The sequence below is a fragment of the Rhodamnia argentea genome, chromosome 5, assembly GCF_020921035.1.
Source record: "Rhodamnia argentea isolate NSW1041297 chromosome 5, ASM2092103v1, whole genome shotgun sequence".
In the NCBI taxonomy this organism is placed as follows: Eukaryota; Viridiplantae; Streptophyta; class Magnoliopsida; order Myrtales; family Myrtaceae; genus Rhodamnia; species Rhodamnia argentea.
The window spans coordinates 17,683,265-17,707,216 of NC_063154.1; the positions used below are offsets into that span (position 1 = coordinate 17,683,265).

A 23,952-nucleotide genomic window follows, 5' to 3' on the forward strand; every position below is an offset into this window, starting at 1 on the left:
GTCCGGTCGCCTTTGATCTACGTGGTTTTAGACCGAACATAGACGTAAGATTGACATATGTTGTTTCGGAAATGATGAAGAGTAGATTCGTGTAAAAATCGTGGAGTTTTGAAGGCGTTTTAGGCGTCGTTTCTCGAGATCGTCGGAAGTTGCAGGTTTGGCCGGATATTGGAGATCGGTTTAGGTCGATTCGGGCTTGTTGTTCGGGTTAAACTTGAGATATATGGATGTAGGCTAGTGGTGAGATCGAATGAGGGAAAAACCACGACGTTTTGGGCTTGTTTGGGCGTCGGAATCGATTTCCGGCGAGGCGCCGGCGAGGTTCGCCGGCGTCGATCATCTTCTCGGGCGAGCTCTTTCACCGGTCAACGGCCAGCTGTCGCCGACGTGGCGGCCACGTGGCAGCCACGTCGGCATTTTTGTTATAACAGAATAAAAAATTGATTTTTGATCCGACGGTCCAAAATATGCCATGTGTCAAGATCTCATATTTTCGAAAAATAAAAATCATTTTTTCAATAACATTTCATTTTTTGAAAAATAAAAATTCGATTTTTGTGATCGCGCGGCCTTGGTTTGGCCGCGTGTCACCATTCCGATCGTGGGATCAAGATTTTCGAAAATTCAAATAATAAATAAAATCATTTTCAGAAATTAAAAAATAGCTAGATCGAACGGTTGAGATTTGATCTCGCCTTTGATCTGAACCGTTGATCGCCGGTTGAGATCGGACGGTTATGATTGGTCTCACCTTGCGATCTTGACCGTTAATCTAGGTAATCGAGTTGAACGGCGGGGATTAAGTCTCGTTCCCATCTGAACCGTTGATCCCGGTTGTGTGATTCGACCGTCGTCTTCGCACCACGTGGCGAAGTGTTCGGCGTCGATTTTTTAGGCGGGAATTTTCGAAAATTTGAGCGCGAAAGCTCTAGCGGCGCCGTTTTTGGGCAATCCTTTTCCGGGCGTGGGTCCGGACCGAGCGGGCTGGTCCGTGGACCGGATTGACCCGGTCCGTTGACCGGGTTGACCCTGTCCGATTATTAATAAAAAAAAATCATTAAAAAATCCAAAAAAATTAGGAAAAAATTGTAGAAAATTCCTAAAAAATTTCAGAAATTCTCAAAAATTGAGGAATGGCCACAATCAACTGGCCAATCCTATTTTTGAGATTTCTTTTCCCGATCTTTTCAAAATGACATGTTTACCCTTTAGGGGTAATTTGTCTCAAAAAAAAAATTCAAAAAAATTCCAAAAAATGTCAAAAATTAGGAAATTGATCGGTTTACATGGCAATCCTATTTTTGACGCTTCTCACTCCAGATTTTTTCTGAAATGACGATTTTGTCCTTTTTGGCAAATTGCCCCCAAAATTTCTCAAAATTACGATTTTGCCCATCATGGACGAATCGCTTCCAAATCGCTCCCGATCCCCTCCTATGCTTTGAATGTCCCTTCCCTAAGCTGATAGAGCTATACTAGGAATGCCATACCGATTTGATGTGATTTATCCGCATATTATGGATTCCTTGATTTGCGTATTTACTTTAATTGATTGTGATTGCTAGGATAGTCACTCCCATCCGCATGAACTCCTAGATTGAGATCCGTACCCCACTCGTCTGCATGAAATCTGAGATTAGAAAAATTCATTCAACTTAGGTACCGAAAGGGCGTCAATTAGGATAATTGACGTAACTAAGTCCCCGAACCCACTTCTCTGGTTCTCGCAGAATCGAATAGAAACTCCCGACTATTCGATAGGGTTTCCAATCGTACCTTCCACGAAACGATTGGTGGCGACTCCGAGGCATGCACACGTAGCACATGCCACTAGACCGCACCGAAGGTCGATCACGTTATCCTCCGTTGCGATTTGGGTAATGGGTCTTGGGAGAGGCCCGCGTCCGAAGGTCCACACGCAACTAGGCCGGAAGGGCGACCCATTAGCCCTCTCTACTCCGAGAGAGGGTTGCAACACCAAGGAAATTACATATGCTCATGTTGTAACCGGAGTTAGGAGGATCACACGTTATTATATTTAGACTTTTATTTTTAGCTAGTTCATTTCCTGTATGTCTTAGGAGACTTTTAGGGACTTGTGATTGTTGTATTGATGATTTCTGTATATGCATTATGTTATGTGTATATATTTCAAGTGGGAGTGTTCACAAGTTTTAGTAACTGTATGATGAACACATAGTGATGATTGTATTGGTATTGGTTTTAGATAAGAAAATCTGGATGATGATGGGGAACTTAGTGAACTGTTGATTTTAGAATTCTTTTTTGAAACTATATACCAGTATAATCGAGATGCATGAATATGATTGCATTTGTTGCATACAAATAGACTTTAAATACGTGCTAAATGTTATACTCGGATACTATGGCAACGGCATCTAAGAATATTGTTCTTGAGCTCAACAAGGGTGAGAAATTGAATGGCAAAAATTATGAAATCTGGAGCATGAAAATTTAGTATGTGCTTGAAGAACTAGAGGCCTCGGAAGCTCTTAACCTGACCATGACCGAGCCGGAGGATGGTAATACTGCACAGCATAGAAGAGACAAAGAAGCCTTCGCTGCCTGGAAGAAAAAGAACTCAATCGCTCGCATTACGTTGTTGAGTAGTATGGATAATGACATCATGAGGGAGTTCGGGCAGCATGAAAATGCTAAAGATATGTGGGATACATTGAAGGCTAGATTTGGTCGGACTTCTGTCACCAAGCTGAGGCAGCTTACAATCGGGTTCGACACTTATAAGATGCCACATGGGCAGAATATAAAGCAACATTTGAGGAAGATGTCGAACCCGATTGTAAGCCGCCTCGGCTTGGTGACAGAAGTCTAACCAAATCTAGACTTCAATGCATCCCACATGTCTTTAGCATTTTCATGCTGCCCGAACTCCCTCATGATGTCATTATCCATACTACTCAACAACGTAATACGAGCAGTTGAGTTAAAGGATTTGAGGAAGATGTCGAACATGATTAGAGAGCTAAAGGATGCTTGGACATGTGTTGTCGATGAACAACAAGTGCAGGCTGTAATTCGCTCTTTGCCTCACAATTGGGAACACATGAAGGTGAACCCGACCCACAATGTGAACGTCACAACCTTTGAGGATGTTGTGCGCCATTTGGAGCTAGAGGAGAACCGTCTTCTGGCGGCTAAGATACAATCCGATGTATATGTTCTTGGATCTAGCTCACATGGAGCTTCGGGCTTCAAGCGCAAGCATCCTGGAAAGTTCAAGAAGTGGACAGGCAAAAGAGTTGAACCATTTGGCAAGAAACCAAAGTTTGAGAAGCATGGAAAAGGGAAACGTCCCATGAAGAAGAACATTTCGAGGATGAAATGTTACAACCGTGGCAAGAAGGGTCACTTCGCTCGCGACTATGGTGAGCCGAAGAAGGTAGAAACCCTTAACACACTTAAAAGTGTTTGTTACGTATCAAGTTCTGTATTTTTAACTGAATCTCATCCTTTGTGGACTGTAGACTCGGGAACCACGGACCATGTAGCCAGAGATCGAAATACGTTCGTGGAATTTCGACGAATTCCAAGTGGAGCGAGATGGATTTATGTAGGAAACAATTCCAGAGTAGAAGTGAAAGGAATTGGCACTTGCCTACTTATCATGCGTGGTGGATGCATTTTATTTCTACATGATGTTCTGTACGCTCCGGAGATTTGTCGAAATCTTGTCTCTGTGTTGGTATTAGTCAAACTTGATTTTAGTATGAATTTTCACAATAATGGTGTCGATTTGTTATTAGGAACAACTTTTTATGGTTCCGGTTATTTCGGGGATGGCTTTATTGTATTAGATATTGAACATGCTAGTGTGAATGTATGTTATTCCCTATTTGCATCTTCTAGTTCTAATGAGAATGATGTGAATACATGGCATGCTAGACTTGGTCATATTGGCCAACAAAGAATGAATAGATTAGCCAAAGATGGCTTATTAGGCAATATTGAGAAAGTTGAATTGCCTACCTGTGAGCATTGCCTAATGGGAAAAACAACTCGAAAGCCATTTGGAAAAGGGACAAGAGCTGAATTTCCATTGCAATTAATTCATACCGACATCTGTGGCCCGATGAATGTTAGGGCAAGGTATGGTGCTGTTTATTTCATCACATTTATTGATGATTATACTCGATATGTATATGTCTATCTGATATCTCATAAATCAAAAGCATTTAGTTGCTTCAAGAAATTTATGACCTTAGTGGAAAATCAGTTAGATAAGAAAATAAAAGCTTTGAAATCCGATCGAGGTCGAGAATATTTATCTGATGAGTTCAGAAATCTATGTGATGAAAAGAGAATAGATAGATAGTTATCTATTCCATACACTCCGCAACAAAATGGTGTTGCCGAAAGACGAAACAGAACCCTACTTGAAATGGTTAGGTCCATGATGGCACAAGCTAATTTATCGATTGCCTTTTGGGGCGATGCTTTATTAATCGCTGCCTATGTGCTTAACCGAGTGCCTTCCAAATCAGTCACTTCTACCCCATATGAATTGTGGACGATTCGAAAACCTGATTTAAGATTTCTTAAACCTTGGGGTTGTGCTGCCTATACTCATGAGTCCTCACATAAATATGAAAAATTAGGACCAAGAGGCAAAAAGAGTATTTTCATAAGATACTCGGAACACTCAAAAAGATATGTGTTCATAGGTGAGCAAGAAAGTGGAAATATAACTGAATTTGAATCACGAGATGTCACATTCTTAGAGAATGAATTTCCAAGAAATGGCGAAATAGGTGAAGATTGTTCCCTATTTGAGACATTGGATCAAGATAATGAGACTGTTGGAAATAATGATCCAAGTGGAAGCAATGTGAGAGGTGGAGAGTTGAATACAAACCAATCTCCATTGCAACCACTTGATGAATCAATGCCATTATCTAGTCCGAGTGGGAGCGTATTGGAAGATGAAGTACCCTTGGTACAATCTTCTCCGCGACGAACCGGTCGCAAAAGCATTCCTCGACGACGTTTTGAAATTGAAGAGGAAGCTTCCATGATCGCTCCATTAGATGAAGATGAGCTAAGAAATGTGAATGAGGCTCTATCTTGCCCCGATAAGGAAAAATGGATGAAAGCAATGAAAGAAGAGATGGAGTCAATGAAATCAAACCAAGTTTGGGAACTGGTTGATCTTCCAAAAAGACGCAAAGCCATTGGGAACAAATGGGTTCTCAAAATAAAGCGCAAGGTTGATGGCTCAATTGAGAAATATAAGGCACGCATTGTAGCGAAAGGATATAACCAACGGGAAGGAATTGACTATGAAGATATTTTTTCTCCTGTGGTAAGATTTACCTCGATTCGCCTCATTCTAGCAATAGTGGCTAGTTTGGATCTTGAATTACATCGGATGGATGTAAAGACTGTTTTTCTCAATGGAGAATTAGATGAAGAGATTTACATGGAACAACCCGTTGGGTTTGTTAACAAGGGCCAAGAACAAAAGGTATGTCGACTTTTGAGATCGATATATGGCCTTAAGTAGTCTTCAAGACAATGGTATATACGCTTCAATAATTCCATAGTGGCATATGATTTTGAAATAATTAATGAAGATAATTGCGTCTATATCAAAAGGTCCAAAGGTCACTTTGTAATTTTATCATTATATGTTGATGATATATTGATTGCTGGAAATAATATGGAGTTTGTGAAGACAGTCAAAAGTTGGCTATCTTCTAATTTTGAAATGAAAGATATGGGTGAAGTTACATACATTCTCGGAGTTAAAATTTCGAGAGATCGTTCGAAAAGGTCATTATCTCTTTCGCAAGAGACGTACGTCAATAAAATTCTCGAATGATTTTGTATGTAAGATTGCAAACCCAATGATACTCCTATTGCAAAAGGTAATGGGTTGAGCCGAAGAATGTGTCCTAAGACTCCACAAGAGCAATAACGTATGAAAAACGTTCCATATGCCAGTGCTATCGAAAGTCTCATGTACGCTATGATGTGTACAAGACCTGATATTTGTTATGCGGTTGGATTGGTCAGTAGATACCAATCCAATCCAGGTCAAGCACATTGGATTGCCATTAAGAGAATCTTGAGGTATCTGAAAGGAACCGCCGATTACTCGCTAACTTATCAAGGAAGTGATCTGCACCTAGAGGGCTACACCGATGCTTGCGGGGAGGAGATTTGGATGAGAGAAAATCCACTTCTGGAAATGTATTCTTACTGAATAATGGCGCCATATCGTGGAGTAGTAAGAAACAACAGTGTATAGCCTTATCCACCATGGAAGCCGAGTTCGTGGCATTATCGGCGGCAGCACAAGAAGGTGTTTGGCTTAGAAGATTTATGGATCATTTGGGAGTTACAGAAGATGCTGCAAAACCCGTATAGGTTTATTGTGATAGTCAAGCAAGAATGGCTTATACTAAGGATCCTAAATTTCATAGTAAGACTAAAGACATAGACATTAAGTATAACTATGTCAAGGACATTGAAGCACGAAAGGAAGTGAACCTACGGTATATATCTACGCATAGAATGTTAGCAGATCCCACGACAAAGCCAATTCCTAGAGATGCTTTCTTTAGTCATATAAAGACTCTAGGACTGCGTAGAGGTTAATGTATTGAATATTTGTAATTTTTCCCCGAACGTCAATAATTGATGATGTTGTTTATCAATATTAAAGTCTATAAGTTCATTTGATATTCATGCATATTAATGTTTGGTGCACTATACGTTGAAAAGGTATGTCGGATAGATGAGAGGTTAGCCCACTTACACGGGTAACCGCCTCTATTTATTATGTAGTAAATAGAGATGAGGCAATTTTAAGCTTATTATCTAGGTGATAATTGAGAGCTCAAGCTTAAAATACTAATACCGCCTTAACATGATGTTAAGATGAGGATTTATTACTTACAATGTCCGGAAGTGAAATAACCCACACATTTCGCTTTATCCGCTTTAAATGCCGGATGAGAGTTCTGATGGAAAACTCTTGGCTGGAGTTGTTAAGTGAACTCAAGTTGGACACCGAGTGTGTCAAGATGAGCATCTGTACGGTATTAAAATAGAAAGACATACGCTCCATAGGGAAGGAGAACATACCGTAATACGTATTTCATATTACGTATGCACTATCGACCTATGAGAGTAGGCAAGAGTTTTGATCTCAACTCCTTCGTGCCGTGTAAGACTCTCAAGGATAAAATTCCTCATTTTTTTGTACCCTCATGACTCTTCATTATTCTCAAGGTCTCTATTTAGTGTTTGCTATCTTAGGGTGTTGCCTATGGTCATGAAATTGATTCGATCTAAAGGGACATTTCTAGAAAAGTGAGCTGAACCGAGATTGAGAGATCTAATGAATGAGGAAGATTGATTTGGAGTTTTAAGTCACATTATGGATTATATTCACAGACCGGTCAATTATGATTATTTGGTGTGATTATAATTGTGAATATAATATGTCAATTTTAAAATAAGATCTAGTGAGAAATTTATATGTGACTGATCGATCTAGGGTACATCATACAATTCATTTCTTTTTATGTCCAATTTTAGAGCTGTCATATGCTCCCAACGGATATATGACAACGAGCTCTCAGTGTATGCTAGTCGCACGGGTTATTTGCCAATATAAACTTTGCGAAGATAAAAGATTTAGTTGTTAGTCCTCCGTGGACAAATAGGAGTTGTTTGCCCTACATGGGCGAGTGGGAGATATTAGATTAAATATTAAAGTGAGATCTACGGGAGATACGGTGTGCGCCCATGCGGGCAACCACACCCCATTGAGCAGTTATATGCTCAAACGTGAAAAGTCACGTTGGTTAGTTTTACGTCAATAATCGACGTGCTCTCCATCGTTCTTCCCAATAGTTCATTCTGTCACTTTCGGAGAAAACAGAGAACGTAGAACGCTCCTCCCCATTATCGATTATCGTTTGACAAAGAAATCCTCCGAGATCGCAAAAGGCATTTAACCGGTGATCAATAAGGTACGTCCTCGTGATGTATCTTCGTCGATCGGTGAATCTGGTGGTTTATTGGTTATGTTTCCGCTGTTTTTGAGTATGTGTTAGATCGGATTTAGTATCCTTTACTTGAGAATCTAACCCAACCGGATGGAAGGCAAACAGATCCGTGCCCGAGTAGCTAAGTCTTCTTGAGATTTTTTCCACAACGGATTGGATGAATTCCGCTTCAATCCTGCTACTTGTCAACAACTAAAGGTGTGATTCTCAATATTCGCGCTAGTAAAAGATGAAGAAAAGATCACTCAGATGATATCTAAATTTAATAATCAATATCTAAAAAGGAAAAACTTTTTCTTCTACTTTCAGTTGATTGGAATGTCACGTGTCTTTATCTTGCACATGTCATGCCCTCTTTCTAAGATAGTGGCTTCATGCTAATTATGAGAATAAAAATTCATACATGCCTCCCTCCTCTTTTAACTCAAAACATTCCAATATTTCCGACACGAGAGAGAGAGAGAGAGAGAGAGAGAGAGAGAGAGAGGCGATAAGAAGATAGAAGAGAAACAAGCTGGAGGCTGAACTTGCTTCTAAACCCTAACTAGTTACCATTGCCCAGAAAATACAAAGACTAATAAAAACCTTCTTTTTTCCCCCCCTTTTTTGATCATTCCGTAGTGGAGAGTTTTGGCGGTGAAGGGAAGGGTTGCATCACAGCGGGGGTTTAACCAGGAATGGCCATGGAAGATGTCCTATAGGAAAAGAAGCCCATATGCTTTGGAATTTCTTTAAGCTTGAGGGAAGAAGTGAGGAGAAGGCAGTTGTATTTTTCGTTCAGTGATCAAACACAATATGGAATGAGGGTTACAACTGGAAAAATTGGGACATCCATCAATTCTTTTTCTTTTCTTTTAACATATAACGGAAGGTTATCTATCATTTTATTTAGCTGAACACTTGGAAGCAATTAGCTAAATATCTCTTTGATGAGTCAAACAATTGAGTAGGAGCCCATTCTAGGAAAGTTCCCTATCTAGACCAAAGAGATGGATTTTAAGAGCAATTTTTTATTTCATGGACAAAATAAGTAACTTCCCCTAGGAATAGTCTCAGGAAAACGCATAAGAGAGAAAGCTAGTGCCTGGTTCCAAGAGACCAACCGGTGAGATTGCCAGCATTTCGGAGAGCCTCTCTCCACTTCCGAACCTTGTCGGCATTCTCCTGCCCGAAACCCTTCTCGCTTTGGCCAATTTGCTTGAAGGGTCCAACCTGCTCACGCATCTCTCTGGGGTCGACGCCCACAAAAATGGGGAACACCAGCAGGCCTTTCTTTTCCTTGCACTCGAGGATCTTATCCAGCTCATCCAGGCACCATGGCGAGGAGGCAAAGGTCCGAGAGATCACCACGATGGCGCTCCTCGACCGCTCGATCGCTTCGTTGATTGCCGGCGCAATCTCTAGCCCTCGTTCCATTCTGCGGTCTACAAAGACCCTTATCTTGTTCCGCTCAAGAACGACATGTAAGTGGCTCACTAAGTTGCGCATATCGGCCTGTTTATAACTGATGAACATGTCGTGAAGCCAGCGAGGGGTAGAGGAGGGGGGCAAGTAGAGCTGTGGCCTGGCTGTTAGGCTACGCTTGAGAGAAGAGGAGTGGAGTGGAGAGAAGGAAGGGAAAGAGATGGGAGGGGATTGAGATTGGAATTGTGAGGTTCTCTTGCTCAGGAGGCTTGGATACAATGGTGGAGGGGAAAGCTGGCGCTTGAGCTGGCCAAATTGGGTCATCATCTTACTAGAAGTCGCCATTCAATTACAATCAAAGCAGAGAAAGAGCTGTACCGAGCAAGCTCCCTTGGAACTTATTTATTACTGATTCAAATTCTGAGCGAGTCATCTTTCTCTCTCCCCCTATCTCTCTCTGTTTTGTCCATTTGCTCCCTCGCTCCCTGTTTTGTCCATTTGCTTATCTCTCTCTATCGCTCTCTGTTTTGTCCATTTGCTCTCTCTCTCTCTCTCTCTCTCTCTCTGTGTTTTTGTCCTATTTGCTCCAAATTGACGTGTCACGTCGATCACTCCCCATACAAATAGTGACATATTTCTGTGAGATCCGGCCATATGTTTTATGTGCCCTTATCTTGGAAATATGAATCCCACTATTGGTAGTCTGGTAGAACCTCAAACGAGTCAAAGTGCAATCATTGTGTCTTCTAGTCCTGTTATCTATCTCATTTGGTCTCGCCACCTAAATTTTTCTCAATCTTAGACTAATGGGTTACTAAGCCTTTAAGCCTAGCTCATATTCTCCCAAGTCCATACCGATTCGCGACTTATAATTCAAGCGTTTAACATGCAAATCAATTTCATTCGAAATCGTCATTAATCAGTTTACAGTAGGTTGATTAGATACCTAAGTAAAATAACGGGAGAATTATCTTACTCCTATAAACCAGAGACATGAACTTGGTTACGCTAGGTTTCTCCAACACCTTTTCAGTATCATTGAAAAAATATTTTGCTAGCAATTTGGATTCATTTTAGGACCTAATTCCTAACTTGTGAAAAATGTCCAAGTGGATACATAATCATAAAATAAACACCCAATAATCAATGCTACGAATCGGTATGGATCTCACTTGTAAACTAAGAGTATCCTAAAAATCTAACTGGACAACAAAAGTTATGGGATTTTTTACTGTCACGGAATGAGTGGAAAAAGAAATTACAAAACCAAAGGGAGTATCCATAAGTAGCTAGTTATGTCGCCCATTCTTTGTAATGTTTCCAGTCCTTGCATAATGCTTATGAATGAAGTTCTCCGCCATTTTTTTGGTCACTTTGACGTTGTCTACTTTGATAACATTCTCTAACAAGAGCAAGGAAAAGCATTGTATGACTTAAGACAGTCTACAACGTCTTGAGAAAACAAAAGCTCTATGCCAAAATGGAAAAATATCAAATCTTCTCCCTAAGCATCATATTCATTGGCTATTTGCTCTCCAAAGATGTGATTTACGTAGACCAATCCACGGTGGAGGCGAACAAGACGTGGTCAGCTCCAAAATCTATTTATGACAACCCACCACGGGCATGGCGTGTTTGATGAGAATCAAACTCTTTGGCGCCGACGTAAGCCACAGTCAGGTGTTCGAAACTCTCCCAACGCGTTTCTCGGACTTAAGTGGGGGGCCCTTGCTAGTGGACTGCGGGGCCGGCTTCCCTCCAGGTATAGTCGCCGTCGGAAAGGGCAAAGCCCGATTACGACTGGCGAATCCTGGATCATAAAAAAAAAATGAATAGGTAATTACAATGAACTTTATAATTCAATGTAGAATTTAAACGCGTAAACTCAGAGTTTGGTTCGGAGTCCGAGCGAGAGCAAGATTTAAGATGTTCACGGAGTTAGTAATGTGCACAATTCAACTATCAAATGAAATGACAAGGAGTTCAAGAAATAGAGATTTTGGACATAAAGTTTATAGTGGCTCGGCTTTGTTCAAGCCTGTGTCAATATCTTCATGGGGGTAGCAAATTAGCTAGATTTCACCAGTGAATATCTTAAAGGTTACAACTCGATGGTAATTCTCAAGTCAAAAGACTTCCCGTCTATTACTCACACACTTGAATGAAATCCTCTAAGTATTTTAATATTTGGATCAAGAATATATGAAGGATGTGAAGCTCTCTTGAACTTTGAAATTTAAGATTCTGGACTCTCGTACTATCTTTAGCTTTGAGGTCTCTTTTTATACTCCTTCACCTTCAAACTAGCCGTTGTAAGGTCTCATGATAGTCTGATCGTTGCATATGAAATACTCCTTTAGAGCTTGAGCTTTACGACAATGTCCGAGCTCTTCAATCGGCGTTTGAGCTCCTTAAACAGATTCAATCATATGTAACTATTCTTTAACAATAGAATATACTTTAGGATAATTCGTAAAAGAGTATTTCATTACATTAACTCAGATATTAGAGAAAATATGATTGTTTTGTCAACTTCAAAATCAATTAGGGATTTTTCTCAACAGATTTGTGAAGAACTTTAGCTTTATTATGGCACCTATTGAAGAGATCTATCGAATACCGATTCAAAATGATCGCACAGATAATAGAAGAAAAATATACGACGCACGGTTTACCCAGATTCACCCCAAAATAGGGCTACGTCCACTAAAAAAAACACGAATTTAGCCACGAAAAATTTGTGACAGAAAAAAATTCGTTGCTAATTTCGACGAAAATAGCAACAAAATGAATATTCGTCGCTATTTGCGACAAAAATAGCGCAAAAAAAATAAGTACCTAATTAGCGACGAATATAACCACGAAAACAAATACGTCGCTAATTAGCGACAAATATAGCCACGGAAAAAATTTCGTCGCTCATTAGCAATGAATATAGCCACGAAAAATAATTCGTCACTAATTTGCGACGAAAATAGCCACGAAAAATATTTCGTCGCAATCTCCTTTGCGACGACAATAGGCTTCGTCGCCAATTAGTGACGAATATCGTTTTTTGTCGCAAATTCTTCTCTTAAAAGTTAGCGACGAAAATCAACATTTGTCGCTAATTAGCGACGAACGTTGATTTTCGTCGCAAAATTAGCACTTTGAATAAAAATAACAAAGAAAATATTAAAATTACCGACGAATCATTATTTTCGTCGCTAATTTTAGCGACAAAATGTATTATTCGTCGCTAATATGATAGAAATAAAAATAAAAAAGAAAATGGTCAATTTAGCGACGAATTATCTTTTTCGTCGCTAAGGTAGCGACGAAATTTATTTTGCGTCGCTAATATGATATAAATAAAAATCACAATAAAAATAAAAAATAATTAGCGACGAGCAATGTTTTTGGTCGCTAATTAGCGACGAAAACCAAATTTCGTCACAAATTTGTTGCTATTATTTAGCGACGAAAACCTATTTCGTCACTAATTAGCGACGAACCACGTTTTTCGTGACTAATTTGTTGCAAATTCTCTTCTTAAAACTTAGCGACGAAAATTGCCGCTTGTCGCTAATTAGCGACGAACGTTGATTTCGTCGCAAAATTAGCACTATGAATAAAAATAAGGAAGAAAATATTAAAATTATCGACGAATCACATTTTTCGTCGCTAATTTTATATAAATATAAAAAAGGATATATTCAATTTAGCGACGAATTAACTTTGTTTAGCGACGAAATTAGTTTTTTCGTCGCTAATATGTGATAAATAAAAATAAAAGTAAAAAATAAAATATTAAAATTAGCGACGAATTAGCTTTTTCATCGCTAATTTAGTGATGAACAATTTTGTTCGTCGCAAAATTAGCATTGTGAATAAAAATAAAAAAGAAAATATTTCAATTTAGCGACGAAAATAATTTTTTCGTTGCTAATTTAGCGACGAAATGTATTATTCGTCGCTAATATGATATAAATAAAAATAAAAAAGAAAATATTAGTGACGAATTTTTGTTCCGTCGCTAATTTAGCGACGAATTAGCTTTTTCGTCACTAAATTAGCGACGAATTATTTTGTTCGTCGCTAAATAAGCCACAAATTATTTTTTCCATCGCTACATTTCTCTCTCTTATCTTATTAATCTTTCTTTTGGCATTACTTTCTAAAAGCCTCCTGCCCTCTCTCTCTCCTGCTTGTACGACGTCTTCATCTGCTGGTACGACGTCCTTATCTTCTTCCTTTTTCTTCATCTTCTTCCTCGCTTCTGCATCTTCTTCCTTTTTCTGCATCTTGTTCTTCCTTTCTTTTTCTTCTTTAGTCGAGTGACCCACCTCCACCCGACCACTACAGCCTGCACCACCACCCTTCGTCCACTCCCATCGCCAGCCACGCCTCACGGCCAGCCGGCCTCGTGCGAGCCGCAACCAGCTGAGATCGTCGCTGTAAACCCGGGACCTTCGCCCACGACCCTCCTCCACCTGAGCTCCGCCGCCATCAATCACCGTTACCCAACCACCTCCAACCACGTGAGCTGGCTGAGACCCACAGATCTGATGACGAGCCCGCCGCGACGACGATTTGAGCCCCCTGCTCGTGAACCCGACACCCACCCGAGCCACCGTAGCCACTGCTCGGCTTGGCCGCCACCTGAAACTTGCAACCCGAGACCCTCACCTCGCGGCCCAGCTGCACCTCTCCAGCCGCCATCAACCCGAGACCCTCACCTCGGTGCCTGGAGAGCTCTAAAAAGAGTTGTGTAAATAGTGTTGTCTTCAAGAACGCACTCTCTCGGTGGAATATTTAAATGGATAACTTCAGATTCAATTTGTCTTCTTTTTCGCCCTGCAATATGTTGCTCACCCAACACCTCTGCAAGCTGAAGAAGATGAAATATTGATGGTCAAAGGGAACCATAACGTCAGCCGTCCAGGACCTTGCCTGAATCTTTTCTCCTCAGCAAGCAAATGTGAAATTGTTCCCCTTGTTGTTGATCCGCATAAGGCTGAGCTGCAAATTGTGGAAAAGGAAGCGACGCTTGTGGGGATAATTGCGGACAATGGATCCATCAGTTACTATCTGGTAAGTCAATGCCACAATGGATCTCCATGGTAATTTATATATTTTCTCGCACCATTGATCAGTAACCTCATATTTCTGCTACCATATTATCCGAGGACTCCTTTCGATGAGCAAATATATATTGTTGCAGATTCTAGGATACCAGCAGAAACGACCCTCCAACTCCTGAGGAGTTCCATGAGCTGCTGCCGATCGTGGAACCATGAGCCTCGCGACCCGAACCCGTTAAGTTGACCCAACCCGAGGAACCCGCCGACTCCTACGGAACCGTGATATTATTAAGTGCTTAATCAATGTTAAATATAAATTGCAGAAATTAATTTTTATTTTAATTAAATTTAAAATCGAAAAGTAAAAAAAATGATTTTGTCATATGAAAAAAAAAAATTTCGTCGCTAAATTGGGTTTTGCGACGAATTTTGCCACAAAAAAAAAAATTCGTGGCTAATTTGGCGTCGCTAAATTTAGCGACGAAATTTTTTTTCGTGGGAAAATTCGTGACTAATTAACGAGGAATAAGTTTCGTCGCTAATTTGCCACCGAGGGTAATTCGTCGCAAAATTCGTGGCCAATTAGCAACGAAACTTATTCGTCGATAATTAGCCACGGATAGGTATTCGTCGCTAATTAGTCACGAATTTTTTTTTTCGTCGCTAAATATTGCGACGCCGAATTGGCAACGAATATTTTTCCGTCGCTAATTTTCGTCGCAAATCGGTTTAGCGACGAATTTTGGTCAATTTTTCGTGGCAAAATCCGTGGCTAAATCCTTATTTTTTTTGTAGTGGTCCTGCAAAGAGATTTCACTGGATTTTTTGTTTACGGCCGCATAACTCGTTACAATGATCAGCAAAAAACGAACAAATATATATATATGCCCTAAACGGGCCCAAAAATCTAATATATCCGAAATCCCTTTAATCCCTCAACAAATGGGCTAACTTAAACAAAAGCCCAAACCCGAGCGGAACCCCCGCCCCGTGACCGGGCAACGAGACACCCATGTCGGGGGGCTCGCGCCTCGAACCCCCGCATTCCGTGCGCCGGGGTCACATGTCGTCGAATCATACTTCGGTTTCCCTAAACTTACGTGGGCGTGCTCGGTGTAAGAAACAAGGGTCCCCGAAGTATTCGTCAATTCCAACACCTATTACAGAGTGCATGAAGAAAAGATCTTTCGAATGGTCCAAGGCCTTCGATAATTCATTCGAAGACACAAACAAAAGTTATGTGAGTCTCCTATTATTGGCCTTCCAAATTTCGAGATCATATTTGAAATAGAATGGGATACAAGTGGAGTTGGCATAGAGGCTATTCTTACTCACATCCAAAAACCGCTAGCGTATTACAATGATGAAGTTGACAAGAACATTTGTATCGACACATTTGAGGAGATAGCAAGCATCTTTCAAGCAAATTGAGAACATTGATTAAGGAAAGGTGGTGTAATCTTTTATATCTTGGTGGTGAACTTTAAGTGTTCTGTCCTTAGCTAGTGTAGTAATCTCTTATGCTTTAGTGGTGAGCACTTCTATCCCAATGTTCTTTTTTCGCAATAACATCAAACAATTTCGTTTGTCAAACATGTTAAGTAATCACACCAACACCATTCAAAAAAGGTGCAAGAAACTGACGGCGATGCCTCCAAAGAAGAAGCAATATTTAGCAAATCATTAAAGGACACGAGCAGGGAAGACAAAATAAGAGTTTTTTTTTTTTTTCTCCCTCCCTCTTTTTCTCTGCAGTTCAGCAAAGCAACTCACTTTGGCGGTTTTCACTCCACTTGCCAGACCACTTCTTTGACCAGGATCAACAAGAGACCAAATCGCTAATTTCCCTCCACTCCTCAATTCTTCTTGCCTTCGTCTTTCGGTGTGTGAAAATCAGAATGGAATCTCCAACTTTATCATTAGAAATGGCCAAAGAGGACGTGCTGCAGATTTGAGTTCACGGGACAAGTTTCTTCATGAAGAGAGAGAATTAGTGAAAAACTTGAGAGAGAGAGAGAGAGAGAGAGTGGAGAGAATACACCAAAATTTAACTCAAATCTGAAGGCTGCAGGGCGTGATTCCACTAGACAAAGCATGGCCATAGCCACGTGAATTGGAACAGACAACTCTTGGAGAAGAAGAAAGAGACAAGAAGGGAACAGCCGACCTTTGGTCTGCCTTTTTAATTCTCGGACTATTATATCTTTTTCCATGTTTTAACGTGGGATTTACTCGAAGAATAGAAAAAGGAAGTTGAATTCTCTGGAGGGGACTGAAAGATACGCCCCCACATGAAGAGGGAGGAGAGAGCAGACGTGGGGTGGCCTACCTTTTCTTGGAGAGTCACCAAGGATGCGACGAGAGTTGGCTAGGGTTACTGTCTTAGCATGGGAAGCCAAAATATTTCATTAAGGGCTTTTTTGTCTTTTGTCCCTCTTTGCTTCTAGGTTAAAAGCTATACCTCTTATATTAGCTATGTAAAGGTAGTAGCTGCCACAAGAGCAAAATAAAAAAGTACGAAGCGCAATGTAGCGAATAGACAGAAAAAGAAAAACAGAAGTCGTGACGGCATTCTTAAGTGTTATCGATTTCTTTTTTTTGCTCCGATTTTGTGAGAAAATCATCGGTTGTATTCCTACTTTTCCGGAAAAGCGGTGGATTTGCGGAGCGCCTCTGCCCGGATATGTAGCCCAATTTTGGGTGAACTTCGATAACAAATTCTCCGACATGTTCTTCTGATTCGATTCTTTTATTATTATATTCCGTCAGTGTGGATTGTTTGTTAGGATTATTTTTCTGGAATCGGTGTGCAATTCCTAACACACTAACCCTCGCCTCTAGTCACTTGGTCAATGCTTGCCTCTAGGTCATGCGAGGTCGCCGAAACCTAGTAGCCGTGTCCTTTTTTTTTTGTTTAACTTTCAAATTGTTTTACAAAAAAGTATATCGAAAGCCAATTATTCAAATCTCTATTTATTTTGAGCAAATACACCTTCAATCAAAGAATTCTTTTTCCCCGAAGCTATCTCAAATCCATCCAACGACCACCTCATAGTAGTTTGCCAGAGACCTCAACGAGTATGTCATTGCAATTTTGCAACAACTCTTTACAAATTCATTGTACTCTAGCATTAAACTGAATTTCGCTTATTCGTTATGCCAATGTTCCTTCACTATGTCTCTATTGTTTTTTTTTTCTTTCATACTGTCAATTAGATAAGACAGACTGTTCAAAAGGGTAATCACCCTCATTAAATTACAAACAAGATAAGGTGTCAGATAATAAAATATCCATGCCCTAAGGATATGCTTTAGTTAACCAAAAGACAGAAAGAAGCTCAAGAATCAATCTTATCATCGGGGAAGTAAAACGTCACTAGCGGAAGATTTGAGAGCTGATCTATCGATTGGTCTAGAGGACTGCTTGATATAAATGAAAAAAATTGCAGTTATATTGTATTGAAAGACGCAGACTTTGGCCACAAAAGGACGCATGGCGGCGCAATCGATCTCTGAGTTTTGGGTTCTTATGAAATTGGTGATGATGAAAGTAGCAATTATTAGTCCTGTCTTTAACAAATATATATTGCATGGTCTAGATGCTATTGAGACCTACAAAGATCTTGCAATCGTCAGTCCTATTGTTTAAGTTGGTGATCATTGCGAAAGGATTCTATAGCTTTTCTTTACTTGAAGCGATGGCGCATGAATCATATCAACGCCATAAAAACTTTTTTGACACCCAAAATTGACGAACTTTTTTATTATTATTATCCACAAGTATTAGACTTAATCGATAAGAATAGAGTTTTGATCAATAATGAACAGAATAATCGATAAGAATCCGCAACTAGCCGATGAAATGAGCGACTACACAACGTAAAGTTATCGACGAGAGTCTTGGAAGTTTATTGTAAAGTCATCGATATCTCGGTAAGTAACCGACATGAACATAACTACTGACAAGAAGGTAATTGATGGACAATTGTGTGTACATCCGCTAATTTAGAATTTGTGTAACTTCTTTTGGATAAGGGTTCGTGAAGTAATTTCTAGCAACCGCAATTAGAAAGTTATTTGTTTATTTGAACTCCAAAGTTGTAACTGATTATACGAGATTGATTCCAAATGTACTCTTTGTAAATCCCATTCAATCAATGATAGAAGTCAACGTTCTTTAATTTTTTTCTTTATTTTTTGCAATCTATCTTTTCCACAACTTTATGATCCTATATTTTTCAATTCTCGTACTTTAGATGCAGTTTCAAATACTTCGTCGTTGATTAAATTCTGACGAAGGATATACATTTTTAATGAATTATGAAAACTCAAGTCCGAAATCATCATAGAACGCGTTCTTTCTTTATAAAATCGAAGAACCGATATCTTGGATTGGGACACTTGGGAAACAAAAATAAGTTAAAAAGCCGTCATGTCACAGATAAAAGAAAGAACCGTATGGATGCTTTTATTGACTCGTTTGTATTTCCTCAATTAAATAGCCACAAAAGTGCAGTGTCCTTTGTCACGATGCCTTTTGGAGTTATCCAGTTGCTTTCTCCATCGGGAGGGAAGTGACTTTGAGAGTGCACCTTGTGTCGACCACCATCATTACGTGTCAGTCATTTAATTAGCCCCGACAAAGTTCAATAAAAAATTATAAAATCATGAAGATGTAGTTTCGATAGACAAACAAAATCTGTATAAAGTTAATTCCACGCTGCCGATTATGGGAGAATTAACGTACACACGCGGCGGGTTTTGTGTGGAGGGAGGAGGGCGTACGCGTATAAATGGAACATTCAAACCGCACATCAATCAAAGATGTGTCGAATCATCAATCATGCAGAGGGCCGGAAAAAAGGTGAAGAGAGAGGCGGGCAAAGGAGGTAGTTGGTGGTTTTGGGGCGCGGGGAAGCCGGGGGGGCGACGTGTGCTGTTCCAGCAGGCGCCGTGCTTCTCCGATCCGTGTCCGTGATCCGCACCTGCGCAAAGGCATCAGTGCGGCCCACGAACGATGCCGATCGCGTTGGACCACCGACTCTCGGGATTTGAAAAACAAAAAAAGGGATAAAAAAAAAATCTTCACCTTCATGTTTTTTGTGGTCCGGTGCTTATCCGTCCGTGGATTTATGGGCGTACGACTCCGCAAGATTCTGTATATTTGCAAGCGAAGCAAAAAGAATTCAATTTTGAATTCTATATTTTCTAAGGTAATCCAAAAGTTAATTTATCTCTCAATATAAATGGGGGTGAAGTAAAGCATGTCGGGACCCGATGTTCGATTTTACCGTACTCTTGATGTGTCAAATTCAAATTTCTTTGAATAAATTCGTGTGATTTTTAGTATTATTTCTGAAAAAATATAAATGATTCGATGTTTATGAGATTTTAATCTGATCATCCACTTAGATTTTCGCCAAAAGGGGTAAAACCCAAACTTGCCTATACCTTAAAGTTAGTATATATATATATATATATATCCACGAACTAGTTTGGTACATAATTTTTTTCTTATCTTTTGTATCAATCTATATACCAATTTATATACTAATAGAGGGGAAAGTAAGTAAGTATATATTGGTGCATTTTCAACGATTACTCTTTAGGATCTCTTTATAATGCCGACTTAAATAAATTTTCTTTTTCAAACTTTCGCCTCAAGAGTTTCAAAAGTTAGCCATACCAGTTGAAAAATAACGGTTGGGCATTGTAAGAAAAAGGAGACAAGATTGTGGTTGAAAATGCGAACATAATTGCCGTATTTACTCGGAGATTTTACAGTAAGTGATTTCCCTTATCCCATCTTAATTTATTCTATTGTCTTAGATAACTTGTTTTTTTTTTTTTTTTTGTTCCACTACTATGAGCTTCATATTTTGGCAAACATATAGATATCTGTATTATTGTTTTTTACTACTTAATCAGATTATTATTATTTTGGATAAAAATGCAAAATAAAGCGTTAGCATCTCCCTTGCACGTGCCAATATTAATTACTTTTCCAGTAAAATTAAGCGTCCAATTTCAAGATAATTCATCTTTCCCCACGCAAAACGCCGCCGCTTCACTCTCAACGCGCACGCGCTCTCCCTCCCTCGAGGGAGGGAGAGCGCTTCTATGCTCCCACCAATTAACTACCCAAGGTGAGTGTTTACACAATAAGATACTGTTTGATCTAAGAAGCGCTTTGACTTCTTCTGAAAGCCGCTCAGCTGGATTTGATTAGATTTTACATTCGAAAACTTGATTAGAAAAGCTGAAAGAATGGAGACTTGATCAGAAAACTGGCGAAAGCATAAGGACAGGAAAAAAAAAAAATGAGAGAGATGTAGTCTTAGTTAAGTAAACGTGCAAGTTTTATTGACGAGACATTAAATTAGGCTAATGGGAAAAGGTTCAATTAACTTAGTCTATTTGGATACAGGTGCATAGATTTCCATTTTCTCTGGAGTTTATAACTTGCTGTTCCGCACGAAACATCTCCACAACTTTTCCGATAGATATCCGGCCACTCCACAATAAGGGACATGATCAGCCATGATACATAGCCTAAGCTTCCTCATCCTTTTGAACGAGCCTGCGTTCAAGATCAACTCTTCTACATCAACCTTGCCTAGATTAATTCCTTCTATGGCATCTGTTCCCTGTTACAGCAATACAAAAATAATTATGCATGTTGCAAGCACTTGGAAATAATTGCACACATTGAAATAGGCCATTAAACTCTTACCGAATTTTGCCTAAACACTTGTAGAGCATCTTCGTGGCGCCATATTCTACTTCACTTGCCAGGATTTTCAGGGCACTCTTGAATCACCATCTGTCTACCGATTTCTTGAAGCATATCATGCATCCATATTTTGTTATTTTCATCGATGTATATGAGCGACTTTCGAGCCAAAATCTCAATCCCACTGGTGGCATGGACACGACATTTGTCTAGGGACTTTATGATCCCTTCTTTGTCATATCCATTAAGAAAACACACGATGTCGAGAAAAATAGTCCTCTCGTTGCCCTCTAAGCCTTCTATGACAATCCTCATTATATCGTGAACGTTTCCCTGAGGGATTTCTTTCAGTCGATCAAAAGCTCCTTGCCATTCGTTGACGCTTTTGCCGTTCAAGAAACAACCCATCACGGTGAGTACTAAAGGATTCCCTTTGAAAAAACTGGTGAAACAATTTGAGAGCATCTTATAATCACTTTTGGGATATCTTTCTTGGAATGTGATCCAACTAAAAAGCTCGAGAGCTTGATCATCATTCAGCGCTCTTACCTTATAGATGTCCCCACAGAGACCCATTGAGGTTTCTCTATGTCGAGGGATCAAAATGACTCTACTTCCCAAGCCCAAGTCCAATGCCTTGATCAGGTGGCTCAGTGGCTCCAACAACCCTTCAACATCATCAAACACCAACAAAACCCTTTGGTTCTAAAGCTTACTCCTCACGAGGTTTGTTACTACAAGAGCATCATCGCCAAACTCCGAAAGTCCATTGCCAAGAAGGGTCTCCTGCATTTTGACGAGGCTGTCTTGGCTCGAGATATCCTCCACGTTTGCGAGGAAGAAACTCCAATCAAATTGATATGCAATTTGGTGGTACAAAACTCTCACGAGTGTAGTCCTTCCTATTCCGCTGGTGCCGGTAATTCCCACGATTCAGACATCCTCAACCTCTAAATGGAGTAATGAGTACAAGGCTTGTAGCTGAGAATCTAACCCAGTCAGATGGAAAGCAAACAGGTTCGTGCAAAAGCCGCTCAGTCTTCTTGAGATTTCTTCCACAACGGATTGGATGAATTCAGCTTCGAGTCTGCAATTTATTAACAACTAAAGGCATGACTCTGGTTATTCGGGCTAGTAGAAGGCGAAGTAAAGATCAGCAAATAGTCTCTGAGTGACTATATGACTAACAGTGGATTTTGGGCTACGAAAAAAAAGATTATGCTAGCAAAACCCTATAAAATAGTACAACAGAAGATATTGTAGCTAATCATTGAAGCAACAGATTAAAAGAAAAGGGATAGAAATAAGTCAATGAAGTACATTTTTTATGCTCACAAAAAAGAGGTTCTACTATAGAGAGTTTCTTGGCCAAAAAAGGAAAGAGAGAGGGAGGCAGAGATGGACAGAGAGAGAGAGAGAGATTTAAGAGCAGGCTATAAGAATAGAAGAGAAACAAACAGGAGTCTGAACTTTCTTTCAAACCCCAGTTTGGTACCACAGACCAAACAATAGAAAGACTGACGACAACTTTTTTTTCTTCTTTTTTTTTAGCCTCAGACGGATAGATCATTTCACAGAGGAGAGTTTTGGTGGTGAAGGGAAGGATAGCATCACAACTAGGGTTTACCCTGTGATGGCCGTGGAAGATGTCTCAACTTCCCCATTTAGAATCTTTTTACTATTAACGAAAGAAAGCATGCGACTTTTGATAACTTCCTCCAGCCAAAGTAGCTCATTTGCTTTGGAGTTCACCCACTTGTATGTTTTCTACAGTGGACTCAGAGTAAGTGACGGAAACAATCTGTTGTTCTCTAGAGATCTGAGAAATCCTCTCAAGAAGACACTTTTTTTTTGTCGAAATTTTTAAAGAGAGAGAGAGAGAGAGAGAGAGAGAGAGAAAGTACCTGTTTCCGAGATCCCAGCCAGCGAGATTGCCAGCTTTGCGGAGAGCATCTCTCCACCTCCGGACCTTGTCGGCATTCTCCATCCCCAAACCCTTCTCACTTTGGCCGATCAGCGTGAATGGCCCGGACTGTTCGCGCATCTCTCTGGGATCGACGTCCAGGAAAATGGGGAACACCAGCTGGCGTTTCTTTTCCTTGCACTCGAAGATCTTCTCCAGCTCGTCCAGGCACCACGGCGAGGAGGCATAGGTCGGAGAGATGACTACAATGGCACTCCTCGACCGCTCAATGGCTTTGAGGATTGCCGGTGCGATCTCTAGTCCTCTTTCCAGACTGAAATCGACAAAGGCCCTCATCTTGCTTCGCTCGAGAGATTCATGGAGATGGCTCACCAAGTGGCGGGTGTCTGCTTGCCTATAGCTGATGAATGTATCATACACCCACCTTATAGTGGTGGAAGAGGGGGGCAAGGGGAGTTGTGTCCTGGCTGTGAGGCTATGTTTGGGAGACTGCAATTGGAATTGTGATGTTCTCCTGTGTAGGGGGCCGGGATGCAATGGAGGACGAGAACAAGGAGAGAGAAGCTTGCCCTTGAGTTGGCCAAATTTGATCATCATCTTCGTAGAGCTCGCCATTGAAGCACCCCAATAATCAAAGTAGAGAAATGAGCCCCCCCCCCCTCTCTCTCTCTCTCTCTCTCACACCTGTCCACCACTCGTTTCTGGAGATGTTCCGTTTCACTTTTTAACTTGTTTTTGGAGAAAAAATCCTAGAAGCTTGCCCTTGTGTCC

General features: G+C 40.3%; 1 protein-coding gene across 1 annotated transcript in view; it reads right to left on the reverse strand.

The window, feature by feature from the left end:
* LOC115730304 overlaps positions 1 to 23,952 on the reverse strand; it is a 113,451-nt gene that overhangs the window by 37,653 nt on the left and 51,846 nt on the right. The window lies entirely within an intron of this gene.